The following is a 16,723-nucleotide window of genomic DNA, read 5'->3' as shown; positions in this document are numbered from 1 at the left end:
TTGTCCCTGAGCTAACATCTGTGCCAGTCTTCCTCTGTTTTGTGTGTGGGATGCCGCCACAGCATGGCTTGATGAGTGGCAGGTAGGTCTGCACCCAAGATCCAAACCCGCGAACGCTGGCGGAGTGCATGAACTTAACCACTACGTCGCTGGGCCGGCCCTACATTTGATTCTTAAAACACCTCTTTCTAACCATCAGTTTACACGTCTGGTCTAACTGGGTGCCCCCTCCTCGCACAGCACCCAGTACGTGCTCAACAAAGGATGGATGGTAGAGAAGGGGAGCCATTCTAGCTGACTTTTCTGGTCCTGACCCTAAACCCTAAGATTAAAATAAGTCTTGTAATATGGAGTAAAACACAAAATTCAGAGTTCTAATTTGCTTCCATTGAGAACTCAGAATAAGTATAACTACAATGCATATTTGTAATGCATTAAGCTTTTCATATCATTTTAAAATAACTAGTGGATTTTTTATATTCTTTGTTCTAACTTTATTTTTTAAATGTTTAAACATTACCCTATTGGAACAGAGTATGATAATTTTAAACATTTTGTGCAGAAATCCTGTTATCAATATTTTTTGGTGGGGAAGCAGGGGCCTAAATTCATTCTCAGAAGACGGAGGCAGTGACTCAACAAAACATTTATCTTGAGTCACAAACATGGTTTTTACCTCTTACTTCTTACCCAGAACTGACTGCTTGAAATGATATGCTCTTTCTTGTTTGCAAGTAAGATGGAGAGTCAGAAAAATATGAGGAAGCATGAGGAGGTTCTTAGCGCTATCAGCAGGCCTCGGGCGCCTCAGTCTGCAGAGGTCCTTTCACGGCTGTCCTGGTTGGCAGAAGAGATTTGGAAACAGAGTCTGCGATTCCCATCTCCTTGTAGCTAGAGCATCTCGTGCTGTTTCTAAGGCTGTGTTAGGCTTGTGCTGCCCTCACCCCACTGTGGATATCCCCCTCTTTGGTTGATAGAATCTGGATTACCAGAAAACTGAAAGGAAAAAAAAAACCAAAAGCTCTAGAGATGTTTCTAGCGTTATACTCCAGGACCTAATTGAGAAGTTTATTTAAGCAAATATTGTATACCATTCTTCACCATTAGATTTTCCAGAAGTGTATGGACTCTATCCCTATTTGTTAAGATTCTGTGGCCATGAGAAGTTATCACTACGCTTTTGTTCTAAATTTATGAGCTAAAAGTTCCAAGAAGATCCCTACTGGCTATGTTTGAAGGAAGCTACCTGACAGTTTTAAGAAGTGAGTGAAGTGAACAGATTTGTGTTTTTTAAAACTCACCCCCTGAGGCTCTGAGATGCAGGGGGAAGAGGGTGATAGGGTAGTGGCACAGGAGTCCAGTGACGTGGCTGGGACTAGGAAGTGGGTGAGGAAGAAGAATTAGGAGGGAGCATTGACAGGACGGTGACTGACTAGATAAAGGGCGAGGGAGGCTTCAAGGGTGCTGTGTGTTTGTGGGGGGCATGATGTTACTGTAAGGGTGCTCTTATTTTCACAGGAGGTAGCTTTTAATCTTTGAGCCTCTGTTTCCTCATCTGTAAAATTTAGACATAATAATGACCCTAGTTAATAGGGTTTTCATGAGTATTAACTGACACACAGCAATATGAGGTAGATTATTTTTTTACTATGAAAAAGACAAATGCACTCTCAAAAATAAGATCATCATTCCTGAGAGAATGCATATGAGGTGCTTAGAACAATGGCTGGCACATATGAGGCGCTCCATAAGTGTGACCTGTTCTTACCATAAACATAAAATAATGAAGAGGGGCCAGCCCCATGGCGTAGCGGTTAAGTTCGTGCATTCCACTTCAGCAGCCTGGGGTTCGCCAGTTCAGATCCTGGGCGCAGACATGCCGCTCATCAAGCCGTGCTGAGGCGGCGTCCTACATAGAACTAGAAGGACCTGCAACTAGGATATACAACTATGTACTGGGGCTTTGGGGAGAAAAAAGAAAAAGAGGAAGATTGGCAACAGATGTTAGCGCAGGGCTAATCTTCCTCAAAAAAAATAAATAAATAAAAAATAAAATAAAATAATGAAGACTGATTCAGGTGCCACCCATCAGACTTCCATACCACACATAAGCGTTCAGTATGTGATAAGGTATCTTTGCATAGCTGGCTCCTCTGTCTCCTCTTCAGATGTAGGATAAAATATCACCCCCACAGCTCCATCTGAAGCCTCACCCCAAACCCCACTCCTGCCAAGTTATCATGATCCTAACACCCCTTTATCTCCTTCATAACACTCACAATGTTACCATGTTATTTGTTGGTTCACTTGTTGCACATCTGCAATCCCCTCCAGGACAGGGTGGAGACTTGATCAGGCTGCACTCAGCTGTGTTCCAGGTCTGGGCGCCTAGCACACTGCAGGGGCTCAGGGAGTTATTTATCGGATGAATGAATGACTGGCCATCCAGTTTGTAAACTCACCTGGACTCAGGTTCGCCTGGCCTCGTGGAGCATCTTCTAAAGCAGCCATTGGTGGGCATTCTGTGAGAGAAGGGGGGAGGTGGCGAGAAAGGGCAAACTGAGACTTGCTCAGATCTTGGTAAACAGCACTCAGAAAGTCAGACCCCAAAGGAAAAGTTCAGCTTGTAAACTTTTAGTTTAAAGCATCACACTTACAGAATGATACATAAAGCAACACATGGGTATTTTAGGCTTTGAAGTTAAAATTTCGTACACAATTATTGGCTTCTCTAGGCCTCACCAGCTTGTAAATATTTTAAGTATATTTGCACCCCATTTGAACTTAAAGCTGCTGCAGGTCTCGTAGGAAATAGAGCAAATGTCAACAGCAATTTTCTCTGGGCTGTCGCATTTTGAGGGACTGTTGGGATCTCCACCCATTTCCTAACTTTCGGTGCTTCTCAACTCTCCCACGCTGCACAGGTAGTGCTTTTTAAATAATAATAACAACCACCACCTAAGATTTATTTTCAAAGATAACTGAAAGGTTAGGACAAAAAGAGCCAGGGACAGGAGACACAGAGGCAGGAAGTGAGAGCAGAGCAGAGTCTGATGCTCTTCTTCCCTGACGCTCTGTCTCGGTTTTTCTGCCTGTTTAGAAATAATCACCGGCAGCTGAGCAGACAGAGAGAGGGCCCTGCCAGACTCTGCCCCCTCCCTCTACCCCCTTCCCCCTACCACCTCTCTCTCTCTCCCCCCCCTCCTTCCCTCTCCCCCTCTCTCTGGCATGGCTCAAAGCATAAGCTGCCTATTTAGAGATGCCACACTTATCAGTATACGGGACGGGCAGGAAAACAGAGGGATGAGGCCTTATGCCGGGATGCTCTGCAGCCGTGGAGTTCCTGCACAAGAGCATTCTCTTTCCCCACAGCAGTGCTGAGGAGAGCCCAACTGTGCTGTTTGAATTCTATTCTGTCTGCAACTATAAATCTCCAGAGGATTCTTACTGGCCTTTCTCCCACCACTGCATGGTGAAGCCTGGCCCTACAGAGCAGTGCTGTCAATGCACAGGCAGGAGACACTCCGTGAATGCTTCATCTGACGAGAATACTAATAAGAGGAAGAGTATCCAATATGCCAAAGCATCTTATACGTTTTCAGGTTTTTCTTCACGGAAGTTATCAGAATTTGAGACTCATGACCACTTCTTTGAAATGGATAGGACAGATATTGTTGCCTCACTTTACAAATGAGGAAACTGAATTATACAGATGACTGCTTTCCTGGCCGTACGGCCCTGCCACTTGGTGTTGTGAACTATCTGCACTTCTCTTTACTATACACCCAAGAATATGCCCATCTAATCACAATTATATTATTAAAATATTTTATATCGGGGGCCGGCCCGGTGGCGCAAGCGGTTAAGTGCGCGCGCTCCGCTGCGGCGGCCCGGGGTTCGCTGGTTCGGATCCCGGGCGCGCACCGACGCACTGCTTGGTAAGCCATGCTGTGGCGGCGTCCCATATAAAGTGGAGGAAGATAGGCACCGATGTTAGCTCAGGGCCGTCTTCCTCAGCAAAAAAAGAGGAGGATTGGCGGATGTTAGCTCAGGGCTGATCTCCTCACAAAAAAAAAAAAAAAAAAAAAAAAAAAAATATTTTATATCATTATTATATGTTATTATTATATTAATAAAATATCAGAAAAGTCCTCTAAAGTATGTGATAGTCCCAAGGACTCTTAATAGTGGATATTTAAAGTTTAAATTTATTACGAAGAATATCTAATGTGTATAATAATTTTTTGTTATCTTTCAAATTGGAGTCAGCATTTAGCTAAAATTTCAGTGAATCTGCATAACTATTTTAACTAATGGCCAAATCCATGACACTTGTGAAATCTGTTAGTTATCAAAACAGTTAATAAGGTACATGATATTGATGATGATATAGTAGAATAGCTAGCATTTATTAAGTGCCTACTAGATATCAGCCACCCAGTTACATAAGCGCCAATATCATTACTGTTTTACAGACAGAAAACTGCCTTTCAACTAGCTTTTGTAACTTCCCAAGGTTACAGGGCTGGTGAGGTAAACTCTTAACAAGGAGCAATGCTGCTTCCCTACTATTTGAGGAGAAGTAACTAGAAATGTTACCGACAGATAGTTGACAGAAGGAATAGAATCCAGACTATTTAGAATCTTCACTATCTTCCCCTTGAGTAGTTAAGGAAGAGAAAAGAAGGAGCTTACGTTGGACAAAATCGCTAATACTTCCTGAGTGATTCCTGTGCCAGGCCGGGATCTGAGCATGCCAGGTAGACAAACTTCATGAATCCTCACATCACAACAACCCTGAGAGTTGTGTTCCATCTTTGCTATGCTCATTTTACAAGTATGGAAATTGAGGCTCAGAGATAAGAAACATTGCAGCCAGGATTAGAACCCAAGGACTGCTCCAGAGCCCTGCTTTAAACTCCCTCTCTGCAAACACTTGAAAAGGAACCAGCACTAGCTAGGCAGTCAATATGCATGATCTCATTTCCTTGTTGTTACAACCATGAGAGGAGTATCATGTCCATTTTACAGTTGCACCAGGGCTCCAAGGTCATCCAGGAGCTCCCAGTCACCCATAAAGCAGAGGCAAGCTTGTCGTGTCGCCCCACATCTACGTCAGGAAGTTTGTCGCAGAAGTAGACGTGGAATCCAGGCCCCCGAACGGCTCTTATCATTGAACTCTGCTCCTCCGCTTTAGCTTCTGCTTGATTATCAGTGTTTCTGGCACCTCATTATGGAAAATGGATTCCCCTCTTCACACATCCTCTGCTCTCTTTAGCCTCTTGTCACTGCGCGCAGACATGCACTCCTGATCCTCCAAACAAACAGAAGAATCTCAGCAGAAAGAGTGTTCAAGGGCGTCCAAGTGTTGTGTTGTTGATTCCATTCTTTTGAGCACAGTGCCTGAAACAACAGTCCTCTCTGTGGGGTATCTCGCGGGATCTTTGGGTTGGCTCTGCATCCTTTGCTTCTTTGTCTTGAGAGGCAGCCACACCTTTGGGCGGAGCAGGGCAAGGCAGAGAGAAACGGCCGGAACAATATGGAATGCTCGTCCTGCTAGGTTCTCTCTAAATAAAAGCAGAAGATCCCAGAAGAAAGAGTGTAAAAGAATCTAGTTATGATCACTGGAAAGTAGTATAAAGAGTGAGAACAAGTTCAAGAGAGGGAAAAATTAAAAATGTATGAAATGCAAGATAACTAGCTGTTGTTTAAAAAATAATGAAAGAAGGATGCATTTTAACACTATGGTGAGATTTTAATTAATGGAATTAATGGAGTAACTCTTGGTGGAAAAGAACAGAAATAAAGTATCATGGTGATTTTATTTCAGGATTTTTCCTTGCTTTCTGTTTTGTTTGTGGAAGGTCTGTTTGTTTAGAGTGAGCTATCAGATCACATGTTGTTTTAACATGATTTATGTTACAGATTTATCTATATTCCCTCCAAACAGGCAACAGGGAGATTTTCTCAGTTTCTGGCTCTGGCCTACTGCCATGCAAATGAGCCCACATTGATCTTTGAAATCCTTCATCTGTGTCCTGCAAATCATCAATTCATTTAGAACAGAGATTTTCAGATGTGTTCCTCAGCGTCCTAAAGATTGTCCGTGGTTCTTCAAGAACCACCTTTGGCAGCTAATGAGGGAAGGCCTAGAAGCTACTGTCCCAGGGCCCCACCTCTGTGTCAGTATGTCTGTTTTATATGTGGGCATTCTGCTCAGAGTTAATTTGTGAATTTTTAGGGGTATTTTCCTTTCCAGTTTCAGGTTTGGAAGTTGATTAACCCCCATGAGAGTAGGAACTCCCCAGGGCTATACTTTACCTGGAACTGATAACCTATGGGAACTTCCCCCCCTTCCTGGAAGTGACTACCCCCACCTCAGTAAACAGTGCACAACTGGCTGCCCCCTTTCTCCCCTTCCAAGATTTACAGTCCAGTCTTACTTTTTCTCCTGTGTACATTTTTACATAGTTGAGGTCATATTGCTTATATAAACTGCTTTTTTTATTTGGCAGTATATTGTAAGCTGTTCCTCACATCTTTAAACTCCTAAACATAAATTAAAATGCATGTACAACATTCCATCACATGTATTTAACCATTTTCCCACTGGAAATTTAGATTGACTTTTTTTGCTATAATAAATGATACTCTGATGAACATCTTTGTCCTAAAGTTTTTGTCAACATATCTAATTATTTTATCAGGATAAATTCTTAAAAGTGGAATTTCTGGGTCAAACAATATCACACCTATAAAACTCAATATATTTTGCTAAACTTCTTTCCAGAAATGCTAAATCAATTTATAGTCCCACAGTGAATATAATAATATAGAATTTCAGCCAACTGCTCTGAATGTAACGCTTTGTTTCATCAAGGAAAAAAAAAAGAATATTTTTATTAGAAAATCATCTTTCGGCTGCAATACCTATTTAAAGTAGAAAAATGCATGCATGCGTGATGAAATTGTGTGAGGAAACATTTTTTTCTTTTGAAAATGAGAGTGAGAAAAATATACCAGCAAAGAAGTACAACTGAAAGATAGTATGTGGGGCACCGTTGTGAATCGGTTGAAGTTTTTCAAATAGAGCATGTCTTAAAAAAATGAGAACAGTTTGCTCCCTGAGCACTGACACTGGGAAGCAAGCACATTTTATGCCTCAGACATAGGAGTCCAGGACTTTCAAAGTGCTGAGAGTTAGATTGTAACGTTTGGATCCTGCATTTAAAACATATTTCGGTAGAGGTGGGTAACAACTCTCATCCTGGAGGACTGTGTTTTTTTGTTTTTTTTTTGTTTTGTTTTTTTTTTTTGTGAGGAGATCAGCCCTGAGCTAACATCCGCCAATCCTCCTCTTTTTTTTTTTGCTGAGGAAGACGGCCCTGGGCTAACATCTGTGCCCATCTTCCTCCACTTTATATGGGACGCCGCCACAGCACGGCTTACCAAGCAGTACGTCGGTGCGCGCCCGGGATCCGAACCAGCGAACCCCGGGCCGCCGCAGCGGAGCGTGCGCACTTAACCGCTTGCGCCACCGGGCCGGCCCCTGGAGGACTGTGTTTTGAGTCAAGAGATGTTAATAGGATGCCTAGGTTCAAACCAGGTCTTTGCCACTTACTGACTTAGTGAGTTTGTAAGTTTCAGGTCAATTGCTGTCTCTAAGGGTTGTTTCCTCCTCTCTAAAGTGAAGAAATTATTAGCGTGGCTGTGAGGATGGAGACACCGCTGTGAGGAGCACCGCACTTTGTCCAGAGCCACGCTGTCCAACACAGCAGCCCCGGGCGGCTGCTGGGCACTCGGAATGTGGCTGGTCCCGACTGAGATGTGCTATACGTGTGCACACCAATTTCAGACTTAGTGCCTAAAAAGAACATAAACTATTTTATTAGTTTTTTATTGTTACATATTGAAATGATACTATTTTGGATATCTTGGCTTCAAATAAGACAATATTAAAATTAATTTTAATATATTTTACTTTTCAAATGCTTCTTTTTCCTTTTTTACTGTAGCTTGCATTACATTTTTATTGGACAGCACTGCTCTAGAACATAAAGGCTTAATAAATATTTTTTAAAGGTGAGTTTTTTTCTCCCTTGTGGATTTGCTTGGTTGTCACTTTATCTTCTGGGGGCATTAGGACACTGTGAGGCATTTGGGTGGGGTCCTCTGGTCCGGATGGTTTAGAAGAGGCTGGGGTAGAGATGATGCATAATATTTCATTGTTTGTTAGAGGAGTGAGTGGGGAGTTTAAAAATAGCGCCCCCCTCCGCCTCCTCTGGCCCCCCTCCTCCCGCCCCACGCTGATCCCTCCTGAATTATTTCTGTTGGCCGCATTAGGAACCTGACATTTGATTCATTCACTGGGCCCTGCCTCGGTCCTTTAAAACAGAATGGGCAGTTAGTGAAAGGTCAAAGCCACTATGGCTGGTGGTAGCTGCCCCGGGCCCTGACAGGCAGAGGAGACTGAGAATTGGAAGAAGCGGTATGGCAAAATGCTTGGTCAAGATTCAGACTCGGAGGGGCCTCCGCTTGCAAATGGTGAACCACTGCCGCAGCGACGTGTTTGTCCGCCTGCTGAGACACAGCTCCAAGATCACAGCTAGAAACACCGGTAGGTGCCCTGCCCTGGGCTGGCATTCTGCACTGGGGAAAGGCTGCGGGCTTCCAGCTTCCTGCTCACTGCTGGCCTGCGGCTGGGAGAGACGCCAAGAGTGAACCTAGTGTCAGAGGTTTGTGATAAGGATGGGAAAGAGAGGGGGAGGGAGAAAGGCGGCGAGACAGGCAGGGAGGAGAGTGAGCCAGCAAGTGCGAAGGGGAAATGGGAGGGCCTGAAATGAGGGTCCCAACTCCCTTGTTAAGTGAAAATGCTATGAAGTTGCCATACAGGCTAATAAGTTACACTCTAGTCAGCAGCCTGGTTAGGACGGAGGCAGTGGCGGTGTGTCCAATCCAGACTGCTCAGGAATGACGGGAGATTATGGAGAGGGCGGATTGGATGATCCAAACATGCTCCCCACCCTTCATTGTTTATAGGGTAAAATCTTCAAGTGTGCCTGCCTGGATGAGGCAAAACTCCCCTTTATCTTCAAAGCGGAGCTTTACTGAAAGACAATATCAGCTAAGAATTGGGATCAAACTCATGTTCTGCCAATTTACTTTTCATGGAAAATGTCATATATTGTGTGTTATTTTGTGGTCTTTGAGGAAAATACAAATTGAAATAGGAATTTAAAAAATCAGAGCCTGCAGCAGGAAAGAAGCTGCTGTTATATATGTATATGTGGTTGTCGGGGGAAGAGGAAGAATCTCCCTCTGCCCTTTTCCTTAAGGTTCTTCTGGCTGGCCAAATAATTAAAAAGACAGGTTAGCAGGAGAAAATAATACCAAGTTTAATAACATGTATACATGGGAGAAACTCAGAAATGAGCAACTCGTCCCTCTGTCTAAGCTGCTTGCTTAAGTATTGCAGCTAAAGGCGAGGAGCGTGTTGGGGGCGGGTAGTGGTCTGGGACTTCAGAGGCCAGGAAGACAATTCTTTTCAGGGTCATCTATAGATAATGTGGTCAGGGAGAGACAGAACTTCCGATAAGATGGGCTTGTTGGTGCCTTTTATATTGTAACCTCTATCCTACATTATCTTTACAGCCATCATGATAGATCTGTTCCAGGAAGGAGTTACTATGTCAAATTCTTCAGGCAGTTAGTGGGGAAGGTCAAATGTCCCTAGAGAAAACAACCAAGGTAAAGAGATAGATTTCAGGGTGGCCAAATCTTGATCTCCCACAGTCCTGCCTTTGAAACTAAAAGTTTCACAGTCCTTTTGAAACTTAAAGAAGTTTCATAGTCCAGAAGCTGAGTTGGTAGGTTGTTTCATCTCACTGAACACATTTCTTAGTCCTGATAATAGATCAGTTTAATTAAGTTCATTTTAGAAGGTGGTGATGCAGGTGGGCTCTCAAGGTTACGCCTATATTGTGGAAGCAAGCAATCAAGTATTTAATAAGAAGCATTTCTATGGAAACAAAAGAAAACAAGGTTAATGATTGGAGCAAATTGTAAACCAGTTTCTGAGTTCAGAGGACAGCCAGTTAAGAAGATTTTTAGATGTCAGCATCAAAGTATCTTTTGCAGTTTAAAATGTCTCTGATGATGTCATCGGGTAATCTCTTAAGTTTATGTCAAGTCCATCAGCTTGAGCTTGTAAGACTTCAGGAAAAAGGGCAGGTTCAGTTTTCCGTGATTTCAAATGAAAATGATGGAAAAAATCAAAAACGTTAGTTTGGACATCTGTAGCCAGATATTTCAGGAGACTAGAAGAAATCAGGATCTAGTCCAGTCAACAGATATAAAACAAAAACCTCAAAAGACAATTAACAAAACTAGGAGCTAATATCCGCAAATGTATACTATAGTTTTTATTGAAATACAATTTTTCTCTCTAAAATCACCCTCATTTTTATTAAGATAGCCAAATTAAAACTAACTAGTTTGCAAAATAAGTCTAGTTCCAATAGAGTTGGCCCAATTACTTACATAAGTACAGCAAGAATAGCAATTGATCACATAGGCTCTTTTAAATCTGCTTTGCTGGAACTTTTTATAAGGAATCTCGGATTGAACTTTAAAGGCCTCTCCAGGCCAGGAAAGCCAAGCCAAGGATTTTGTCATCAGACTTTGCCTGTAATACCTACAGATTTGGGTGAATTCCTCTCTTCCGAGGTTCCCCCAAAATATTTCGAGGTTCCTTGTACCTGCCAGATAAGTGACATTCTTTACTTATCCTGGTAAGTGCTGCTTGGAACATAAAGGTACCAGGCCAATATTTCCACGTGGCTTTATTCCATAAAGTCCAATCTTCATTCCTCAAAAGCTGTATGATTGTATCGCAAATATGATGTTCCAGTCACAACCTTGGTAATATAACCAGTGTTTCCAATTGTGTCCTGTTATAAGGAGAACAGATTCTTATTGAACTTATGCAAATAACTATATTGCCATGAAAACAACAATACTCACTTACTAAGAGTTTCTAATTTCGAGGGATCAGATAGAGAGAAAAAGATAAATATTTCAATTTTACTTACAAAAATATCATTTACCAAATTGTTATAAGTCATAGCTAGCTCAGGAGAAAAGAGAAAAAGTTTTCCTTAAATCTGAAAAAACAAAACATTAAAAATTCAGCAATACTTCAAATGAAAAATCATAAAAATTATAATCATCCTTATCAGTTCATTCAGTCCTGTGTAATCCATTCTCGATCCCAGTCTTTTTGTTAGCGGCTTCATGAAGTCATCAGTCTCTCCATCAGATTTCTGTAATTTCTTACCAAGTTCAGTTTTATGATCAGAAAGTTTGTCAGAAACCTGTGTTCCAGTGTAAATGTCAGAGTCCTTTCCATGAATTTTTCTGAAGTTGAAACATTTTGCAAAAGCATCAGAGCAAAGAAATAAGTCTGTAAACAACAAGACCTCAAAATGGCAATTGACAAGGAAATTTGGTTAATTTTGTGACATACAACACTTTAAAATAATAATAACCAGAATTATGACTGATAACCAGGACAGATCAGAATTTCAGTAATGTTATACAATTTTAAAACACCTATATCAATAACATTTACCCACATAATACCACCTAAGCAGGCTTATCATCACTTGTCTGACAATGCTTTCCATGTAATTTAACATACTGAATAAGCCTAATAAGTTTAGTATCTTCCTCCTTATAGGAAGAGAGCAAATTTCTTTGAGAAGTTCCAGGGCCCTTTGAAAATTCTCAAAGAAAAAAGTAAAAGAAAGACTTTATGTAAGATATGAATTTTGGGGAGCTTGTCAAAAATATAAAAAGTTAAAGTAAACAGAGCATTAACAGTCCAAAAAGCCTTAAGAGAGACCTCAGTCTTTTGAACATGGGAAATTATTTTAACAGTTTTGTTTTTTTGTTGTTGTTTTTTTCTTCTGTCTTTTAGGTAGACTTACCCAAAGGTAAAGAAAAATCTTTTATAACCTCTTTATCAAGTTTAAGCAAATTATCCTTTTAAGAGAAATAAGACCAAATTATAATTTTGTACCAGCTTACTTCTGATATTAAAACTCACTTACTTAATTAAATTCATTTCAATCTTAGCCAACTTGACCATGCAAATACTCCTTTTCCAGAATTTCTCTTCCACAAACTTTCTATAACTTCCTTTTTACATTCAGAATTTGTCCCATGTCTTTCTTTTCCCTCCTAGTACTTGAAGACAAATTTATCTTTCTTAATCAATCAAACAAAATATTTCCATTCTTTGTTCCTTCTTTATACATATTACTTTCTTTGTACACAGACATATTTTTCTTGATATTTAGTAGCTTCAATCACATATACTAATTAGAAATTTCAACCTTTAGAAACCTTAATTTGTAAGTAAAAACTAAGTAAACAATTATAAACTTTCTGTTACATTATTATCTTGTGGCTTGGAAAATTTATGAACACTTCATAACTTCTAGAAATATGTTACTTTATAGTACAACCTTTTAATAAAACACATGTTTACCAATAGACCCAAAACACCTTTTAGTTTTTCTGTAATGAAAAGCCAAAAGTAGACAAATGTACGTTTAGCAATCAATGTCTAATATCTTATTTGGAAATGATGATACTCAGAGCGTTTTTATCATACATTTAGCAAAACTCTGAAGTTTTAAGTCACCAAAAAGAGTTTGGAAGCTGTAACCACCATAACACATAATTATTGTTTAAAGTTTACCCAACATTCATCTTTTTCACAACTATTTAGTTACTTATTCCCAATAATTATTTAGATTGCCTACAAGACTTCATAAGACTTCAGATAAAATTAGTCATCATTTAAGTTACTTTTTTTTTAACCAGTTCTGTAATAGAAATAACATCAGTTTTTTCCTACAAAATGTCATGTAAATTTCATTACCTCTTATACCTTTAGACATAGTTTCCATTAAGACTTTTATCAATAGGTCTTGGTCTTCTAATTTTGGGCAAGGGAAGCATTCCCAGTCAGACATTTGAAAACATACTCAGGCAAAGTTGATGTAACCTCTTTATATAAAATTAGCTCAAACATTTCAACCTTTATAATCTTATCAACACTTACACTTTTACATGTTCTCAATTCAATTGTAACCTGAGTCAAGGTCTTAAGGCTATTTAAATTTTTCCCTTTCTTTCTCTGACCATTTTTTTTTTGGTACCAATTAAACAATTGTGTGAGAGCTCTCAAAACATTTTTTTTTTCCCTCAATTTAGAAGTTTTCCCAATTCAAAGGATCCGTCGTCTGGCCACTATTATTCCAATAGTGACTCGAACCAATAAGCCTTTTTAAGGAAAGACCCGGAGGTAACTTTCCACGCTTAGAATAAATCTTTACCATGGACGCAAGAGGCATCCCTGGTGAGGGCGCAGATGATGTAGCCCCCATGATCCACAGAATCCACTCCCAAAGATATTCAGAGAAAGTAAAGACCTTTGTTGCACAGGCAGTAAGGATGATGTGGTGAAAACGGTGTCTCCAGTCTCCCACAATAGTGTGGGACGCCTCCAGTCACAGACCCGCTAATCTGTGACACCAGGCAGGCGATACTGGAACGGGATTTTTCTGGCACTAACAAGCAACGAAGGTTAAGACGACAAAAGCCCTTATGGACTGGGCCCTTTATGACAAACTCCCCTGAGAGCTTGGCACAGCCGGACAAAGAGACAGTTCGGAACCCCAGTCTACTCAACTGGCCACCAAGGTGTACTCCGATAAATGCACCTTCCGTATGGTGGAGACCAAGGAGAATATTCTCACTGGTCACAAAGCCAAGTTTTCTCAGGACACAGAACAAGACAGAGACTATCTGGGAGGAAAAAGGATCAGGATCAAGATCAAAACCAAGAGTACTCTACCAAATTTAAACCAAGAGTCACTAAAAGCACAAGAAACTAGTTTCCCAAACTAGTTTCTCCTGCCAATCTAAATTTAGAAAGAGAAAAAATTCTCACCACTTCCTTCCGCCGGACCCCACAGATAGAGATTCCGGGAGGCTGACGTGGTAAGAAGTCTTACCTTTTGCCGGCTTTCGTCAGGCGTTCCCGTATCTCATCATCTGCAGTAGTCCAGGGAGAAGGCAGGTCTTCCAGCCAGAGAAGGCAACTTGCCAGCCAGTGTGGATCCTGCCGACTACGCCAAAACTGTCAGGGGAAGAGGAAGAATCTCCCTCTGCCCTTTTCCTTAAGGTTCTTATGGCTGGCCAAATAATTAACAAGACAGGTTAGCAGGAGAAAATAATACCAAGTTTAATAACATGTATACATGGGAGAAAGCAGGGACGCTGCATTTCAGAAATTCTTGTCTTAAATACCATGTTCAGCCAATGACAAAGGAGGATTTTGGGGGTGGGGGGATTCAGTTACAGGAGATTACCACTAAAGCACAGTAAACAAGAGTAAGGTTATTATTGCAGATTTAAGGCCTCACCTTCCACATTGATAAGCCTCTAGAAATGAGACCATCCTCCCGTCTTCCCAAAACAGAGAGGGAGATACCTTTACAAGTGGAGATTTCCCTTATAAATGTAAATGATTGTCTGGCAACTCCTCGCAGGGCCATCCAGAGAATGTGGCCAGAGAGACAGAACTTCCGATAAGATGGGCTTGTTGGTGCCTTTTCTATTGTAACCTCTATCCTACATTATCTTTACAGCCATCATGATAGATCTGTTCCAGGAAGGGGTTACTATGTCAAATTCTTTAGGCAGTTAGTGAGGGAGGTCAAATGTCCCTAGAGAAAACAACCAAGGTAAAGAGATAGATTTCAGGTTGGCCAAATCTTGATCTCCCACATGGTTTTCACCAATTGACTAAAATGAAAGAAATCCTGGGACATGTCTGGAACTGGCCATACCTCATGCACATGTGTGGAACTGACTCCTAAGTGAACTGAAATGAAATTAACTGTATTTTTATAATGACATAGATAATGGATATCTTCTTGTTGTAAAAGATTTTCAAAAGTGCAATTATACAGAATGTTTTCCTTGACCCTAATACTCCCAATAGCCAAACTATGCATATTGACATATAGGATATAGGATATATATATTTTTTACATGAATGGGACTGTTCCGTATGAACTCATTTTTTTCAGTTTATCATATGGCTTGAAGGACTTTCCATATCAACACATATTAATGTATACCCTTTTTAAAAAATGGCTGAATAATATTATGTAGTGTAGCAATACCATAATTTATTTATTTAATCACCAAATTATTGTTGGAAATTGATGTTTCCTATTAATTGGCTATAACAGACAGTGCTGCAATGAATGTGCACACACAGGCATTTCTCTGTGATTGATTCTTAAAAGTGTAATTGTTGGGTTGAAGGATGTACACATTTTAACTTTTGATGGAAATGGATAAAATATCCTCTAAAAGATTAACCCTCACTAACAAGATGAGCATGAGAATGTCTACCCCTACATAATCACTAACACTGATGTCACCAATTTCTTTTGCAAAAAGGTTGAAAGAAAAATGAAATTTTATTGTTTTAACTTATATGTCTCTTTTTACTAGTGAGGGTGAGCGTCTTTTCAAATGATAATTGTCCATGTGCATTTCTCCTGGGAATTGCTTGTTTTCTTTGCACGTTTCTGTTGTGTTTTTGTCTTTTCCTTATAGATTGTAGGAATTCTTTTATAATCTGAATATTAATCCTTTGTCTTTTACAAATGTTAACCTTTTTCTCCGAATTTGTCTTGGCTTTCAACCTTTTTAAATGTTAACTTTGCAACAGGGCACTTTTCATATGCACAGACAAATTCTACATGTGTAGACTACTTAGCTTTTGTATATTCTAAGTTTTATTTCTTTTTTTATTGTCGGTTTTCCTCACTCCAAGATTATAAAAATGTTTCCTGTGTTTTCTTCTTCACAATTAATACATTCGCTTGAACTATGTGAAATTGCTGATAATCAACTACTTTTGACCTATAAAAATGGCAATTCCACATGATTTGATCTAATATTTGTTTTTATTTAGCCTGTTAACTTATTTGGAATTTTTATGTGTATATGACATGAAGTAGAAATACACATTTTTCCCCCAATTGGTTAGCAATTTTTCTCCAAGTTAGTTATAATAAATTTCCGTTATATTCAAAGGTATGTTTTTGAATTATGTATTTTAGTATTCCTGTGCCATTACTAACTTTATAGTATAGTTTTGATATAGGTAGGTCAAGTTCCCTCAATCAATCTTTTTTTTAATCCAAAATTTCTTGATTATTCATGTGCACTTTCTCCATTTGTCATTTTTGAAAACTCGTTGAGATTTGTATTGGAATTGCAGTGAATTTTAGTTTAATTAGAGGAGATCTGAATCTTCAAAGTATTGAATTCTCCTATTCAGGAACATCGTTATGTTCCTTCATTTTTTCAGATTTTCTTTTATGTTACTCAGCTATGTTTTAACATTGTCCCCATGCAAATTGTGTATTTCTTATTATGGATATTCCTGGATATTACATCGCTATTCTAATTGGTGTATTTAGCTATTTTGAATGGGATTTTCCATTATCGTATTTTTTATAATGTCTTTGCTGGTGTGCAGTAACCCACCTGCTTCAATAAGTTGATCTTGCATTTGAACATCTTACTGAACTCTGATGTATTCCCTAGCTTCTTGTTTGAATTTTTTGCC

At 39.8% G+C, this 16,723-nt stretch overlaps 1 protein-coding gene and 1 long non-coding RNA gene across 2 annotated transcripts in view; one reads left to right on the top strand and one right to left on the bottom strand.

The window, feature by feature from the left end:
• LOC131419954 (FERM domain-containing protein 3-like) overlaps positions 1–16,723 on the top strand; it is a 182,496-nt gene that overhangs the window by 146,256 nt on the left and 19,517 nt on the right. The window lies entirely within an intron of this gene.
• Positions 9,904–14,343, bottom strand: LOC131419957 (uncharacterized). Its single transcript, XR_009223406.1, has 2 exons — positions 14,021–14,343; positions 9,904–10,949 (listed from the first exon to the last, which is right to left on the bottom strand). It is a non-coding gene; the product is annotated as an uncharacterized LOC131419957 (long non-coding RNA).

This window comes from Diceros bicornis, chromosome 22 (genome assembly GCF_020826845.1).
Source record: "Diceros bicornis minor isolate mBicDic1 chromosome 22, mDicBic1.mat.cur, whole genome shotgun sequence".
NCBI classification, from domain to species: Eukaryota; Metazoa; Chordata; class Mammalia; order Perissodactyla; family Rhinocerotidae; genus Diceros; species Diceros bicornis.
Note: the sequence above shows the minus strand (reverse complement) of the source record. Positions and strands in the feature narration are given on the sequence as shown.